Source organism: Oncorhynchus clarkii, chromosome 11 (assembly GCF_045791955.1).
Source record: "Oncorhynchus clarkii lewisi isolate Uvic-CL-2024 chromosome 11, UVic_Ocla_1.0, whole genome shotgun sequence".
Classification (NCBI taxonomy): domain Eukaryota; kingdom Metazoa; phylum Chordata; class Actinopteri; order Salmoniformes; family Salmonidae; genus Oncorhynchus; species Oncorhynchus clarkii.
The window spans coordinates 10,320,932-10,326,931 of record NC_092157.1 but is presented as its reverse complement, the minus strand read 5'-3'; positions in this window follow the sequence as shown (position 1 = coordinate 10,326,931).

Genomic DNA, 6,000 nt, shown 5'->3' with positions numbered 1-6,000 from the left:
AATCTGGACCCAGACAAATCAGCTGGGCTAGACAATCTGGACCCTCTCTTTCTAAAATTATCCGCTGCAATTGTTGCAACACCGATTACTAGCCTGTTCAACCTCTCTTTCATATCGTCTGAGATCCCCAAAGATTGGAAAGCTGCCTTGGTCATCCCCTTCTTCAAAGGGGAAGACACTCTAGACCCAAACTGTGACAGACCTATATCTACCCTGCCTTTCTAAGGTCTTCGAACGGCAAGTTAACAAACCAACAATTTCGAATCCCACCGTACCTTCTCCGTTATGCAATCAGGTTTCCGAGCTGGTCATGGGTGCACCTCAGCCACACTCAAGGTCCTAAACGATATCATAACCGCCATCAATAAAAGACAATACTGTCCAGCCGTATTCATCGACCTGGCGAAGGCATGCGACTCTGTCAATCACTGCATTCTTATCGGCAGACTCAACAGCCTTGGTTTCTCAAATGACTGTCGGGGCAGAGTTCAGTGTGTCAAATTGGAGGGCCTGCTGTCCGGACCTCTGGCAGTCTCTATGGGGGTGCCACAGGGTTCAATTCTCTGGCTGACTCTTTTCTCTGTATATGTCAATAATGTCAGTCTTGCTGCTGGTGATTCTCTGATCCACCTCTACGCAGACGACTCCATTCTGTATACTTCTGGCCCTTCTCTGGACACTGTGTTAGCAAACCTCCAGACGAGCTTCAATGCCATACAACTCTCCTTCCGTGGCTTCCAACTGCTCTTAAATGCAAGTACAACTAAATGCATGCTCTTCAACAGATTTCTGCCCGCACCTGCCTGCCCGTCTAGCCTCACTACCCTGGGCGGTTCTGACTTAGAATATGTGGACAACTACAAATACCTAGGTGTCTGGTTAGACTGTAAACTCTCCTTCCAGACTCATATTAAGTGTCTCCAATCCAAAATTAAATCTGGAATTGGCTTCCTATTTCGCAACAAAGTATCCTTCACTCATCATGCCAAACATACCCTTGTAAAACTGACCATCCTACTGATCCTTGACTTCGGTGATGTCATTTACAAAATAGCCTCAAACACTCTACTCAGCAAATTGGATGCAGTCTATCACAGTGCCATCTGTTTTGTCACCAAAGCCCCATATACTACCCACCACTGCAACCTGTATGCTCTCGTTGGCTGGCCCTCGCTTCATATTCGTCGCCAAACACACTGGCTCCAGGTCATCTATAAGTCTTTGCTAGGTAAAGCCCTGCCTTATCTCAGCTCACTGGTCACCATAGCAGCACCCACCCGTAGCACGCACTCCAGCAGGTATATTTCACTGGTCACCCCCAAAGCCAACTCCTCCTTTGCCCGGCTTTCCTTCCAGTTCTCTGCTGCCAATGACTGGAACGACTTGCAAACATCACTGAAGCTGGAGACTCATAACTCCCTCACTAACTTTAAGCATCAGCTGTCAGAGCAGTTTACAGATCATTGCACCTGTACATAGCCCATCTGTAAATAGCCCACCCAACTACCTCATCCCCATATTGTTATTTTATTTTTTTGCTCCTTTTCACCCCAGTATCTCTACTTGCACATTCCTCTTCCGCACATCTATCACTCCAGTGTTTAATTGCTAAATTTGAATTATTTCACCACTATGGCCTATTTATTGCATTACCTCTCTTATCCTACCTCATTTGCACACACTGTATGCATGTATGTATGTATACCTTTTCTATTGTATTATTGACTGTATGTTTATTCCATGTGTAACTCTGTGTTGTTTGTGTCACACTGCTTTGCTTTATCTTGGCCAGGTCGCAGTTGTAAATGAGAACTTGTTTTCAACTGGCTTACAAGGTTAAATAATGGTGAAATAAATAAAAAAATATATATATACAGTGCCTTGCGAAAGTATTCGGCCCCCTTGAACTTTGCAACCTTTTGCCACATTTCAGGCTTCAAACATAAAGATATAAAACTGTATTTTTTTTGTGAAGAATCAACAACAAGTGGGACACAATCATGAAGTGGAACGACATTTATTGGATATTTCAAACATTTTTAACAAATCAAAAACTGAAAATTTGGGCGTGCAAAATTATTCAGCCCCTTTACTTTCAGTGCAGCAAACTCTCTCCAGAAGTTCAGTGAGGATCTCTGAATGATCCAATGTTGACCTAAATGACTAATGATGATAAATACAATCCACCTGTGTGTAATCAAGTCTCAGTATAAATGCACCTGCACTGTGATAGTCTCAGAGGTCCGTTAAAAGCGCAGAGAGCATCATGAAGAACAAGGAACACACCAGGCAGGTCCGAGATACTGTTGTGAAGAAGTTTAAAGCCGGATTTGGATACAAAAAGATTTCCCAAGCTTTAAACATCCCAAGGAGCACTGCGCAAGCGATAATATTGAAATGGAAGGAGTATCAGACCACTGCAAATGTACCAAGACCTGGCCGTCCCTCTAAACTTTCAGCTCATACAAGGAGAAGACTGATCAGAGATGCAGCCAAGAGGCCCATGATCACTCTGGATGAACTGCAGAGATCTACAGCTGAGGTGGGAGACTCTGTCCATAGGACAACAATCAGTCGTATATTGCACAAATCTGGCCTTTATGGAAGAGTGGCAAGAAGAAAGCCATTTCTTAAAGATATCCATAAAAAGTGTTGTTTAAAGTTTGCTACAAGCCACCTGGGAGACACACCAAACATGTGGAAGAAGGTGCTCTGGTCAGATGAAACCAAAATTGAACTTTTTGGCAACAATGCAAAACGTTATGTTTGGCGTAAAAGCAACACAGCTCATCACCCTGAACACACCATCCCCACTGTCAAACATGGTGGTGGCAGCATCATGGTTTGGGCCTGCTTTTCTTCAGCAGGGACAGGGAAGATGGTTAAAATTGATGGGAAGATGGATGGAGCCAAATACAGGACCATTCTGGAAAACCTGATGGAGTCTGCAAAAGACCTGAGACTGGGACGAAGATTTGTCTTCCAACAAGACAATGATCCAAAACATAAAGCAAAATCTACAATGGAATGGTTCAAAAATAAACATATCCAGGTGTTAGAATGGCCAAGTCAAAGTCCAGACCTGAATCCAATCGAGAATCTGTGGAAAGAACTTAAAACTGCTGTTCACAAATGCTCTCCATCCAACCTCACTGAGCTCGAGCTGTTTTGCAAGGAGGAATGGGAAAAAATGTCAGTCTCTCGATGTGCAAAACTGATAAGAGACATACCCCAAGCGACTTACAGCTGTAATCACAGCAAAAGGTGGCGCTACAAAGTATTAACTTAAGGGGGCTGAATAATTTTGCACGCCCAATTTTTCAGTTTTTGATTTGTTAAAAAAGTTTGAAATATCCAATAAATGTCGTTCCACTTCATGATTGTGTCCCACTTGTTGTTGATTCTTCACAAAAAAATACAGTTTTATATCTTTATGTTTGAAGCCTGAAATGTGGCAAAAGGTCGCAAGGGGGCCGAACAAAAAGTTCAAGGGGGCCGAATACTTTCGCAAGGCACTGTATATCTTTTTTTTAAGGGTATGTTAAAAAGCAGTGTTGGAATGCTGTGGTCTTACACCTGTCATAAAAATATTCACACGAGTAGACTGCTGATTGGCCAGCACATCCTCCTTATGAGGATGACATCATCCTCTATAAGGAAATAAAAAGCATTTTTGAAACTAAAATACAAGTTTGAGGTGGTGTTTTTTAAGTGTTTTTCAGTTGTTTTTTTGTCATGGGTAACTGCATGCATACATGGAGTGTGTCTGAAAGTAGCCGTGCCAAAAAAGGTGTGAGGATCAACAGAAGTGGGTGTATGGAAAGCCAATCAGCTAAGTGAGAGAGCCATACGTCCTCCGAAACACGACCCTGCCAAGCCGCACTGCTTCTTGATACACTGCTCACTTAACCTGGAAGCCAGCCGCACCAATGTGTAGGAGGAAGCACTGTCCAGCTGGCGACCGAAGTCAGCTTGCAGGCGCCCGGCCTGCCACAAGGAGTCGCTAGAGTGCGATGGGACAAGGAAATCCTGGTCGGCCAAACCCTCCCCTAACACGGACAACGCTGGGCCAAATCCTCCCCTAACCCGGGCAACGCTGGGCCAAACCCTCCCCTAACCCGGGCATTGCTGGGCCAAACCCTCCCCTATCCCGGGCAACGCTGGGCCAAACCCTCCCCTAACACGGACAACGCTGGGCCAATTGTGTGCCGCCTCATGGATGTCACGGCTAGCTGTGACACAGCCTGGGATCGAACCCGGGTGTGTAGTGACGCCACTGCGATGCAGTGCCCGAGGGACACAGCAGGCCTATTGGGCAGATTTGTATCCACTCAAGACCGTTTTGTGTGGCTGATTGGGCTACTCAAAGAGTCAATTGTTGACAACTGTAGCATTTTAGCTAAGCCACCTAATCCTAACCCTTTTCCTAACCTTACCCCATTCTCCTAACCTGCCACTTTAATTATCCTAACTTGCTTTGCATTTTAGCTAAGCCTAACACTAACCATTTTCCTAACCTTAACCCCATTCTCCTAACCTGCCACGTTAATTATCCTAACCTGCTACGTTAGTTATCTTAACCTGCTATGTAAACATTAAGCTGACCCACCGTACACCTGGCTATGGACAGTCTAACCAATAATGGAGCACTGATGTTGCAGCCATCGCTGTCGATCCACCCACTGGTGTTACACCTATCGCTGTTGATCCACCCACTGATGTTACACCTATCGCTGTGGATCCACCCACTGATGTTACACCTATCGCTGTTGATCCACCCACTGATGTTACACCTATCACTGTGGATCCACCCACTGATGTTACACCTATCGCTGTTGATCCACCCACTGATGTTACACCTATCACTGTGGATCCACCCACTGATGTTACACCTATCGCTGTTGATCCACCCACTGATGTTACACCTATCACTGTGGATCCACCCACTGATGTTACACCTATCGCCGTTGATCCACCCACTGATGTTACACCTATCGCTGTTGATCCACCAACTGATGTTACACCTATCACTGTGGATCCACCCACTGATGTTACACCTATCGCTGTTGATCCACCCACTGATGTTACACCTATCGCTGTTGATCCACCCACTGATGTTACACCTATCGCTGTTGATCCACCCACTGATGTTACACCTATCACTGTGGATCCACCCACTGATGTTACACCTATCACAGTTGATCCACCTACCTCTTTTACAACGCCCACTTTCAGACACACTCCAAGTATGCAGTTACCCATACCGTTTTTTCCCCCTAAAATGTATGCTTTTGCCACAAATACGAGTATAGGATGTGTCAACAGCATTATTTGGTATCAGTTAATAGAATACAAAACTTTTAAAAGTCAGATTTTCACTGGACCGTTACTTTAAAACTGCAACATTTTCTCTCATCCTCATGGCAAAATGTGAAGAATAGCAGGAAATTAGCTTTAAATCTGCTAAATGTTCTCTGACGTATGACTAAATGTGTAAATGAGCATTATAAAACTGCACATTTTTCTCTTGTGTGTTGTGTTGAAATGCAGGAAGTTATCTCATTTCCAAAAATATTTTTTCCAAAAAATATATTAAAATTTTTCCTTCCACTTATACTGTGCTTTCAAAATTACCCTTCATATACCCCTCATGGGTATGATAAGTCATGTCAGACTGTGTGGAATTGCATGAAATAGGTTTTAAAAGGTAAAAGAAATGTGTGAGGGAGGACCCTGCATCTACTGTTCACCCACCCCAATATCTACACCACAATTTTGCCTTTGGCTTAGACCTTACTTTACATCTGAGGTGTTTGTGTTGTGTCTGCCATCAGTTGACACAACATACTTTTGAATACAGGGTTGGTGTCATTTCAATCATAGAAATATAATTCATAGAATGGACTTATCTCTTCAGACCACTACAATTTAGCTGCTACACCATTTACATTTTTATTGAATTGACATTTTTACTTCTAATTACTATCACAAAGAAGACTG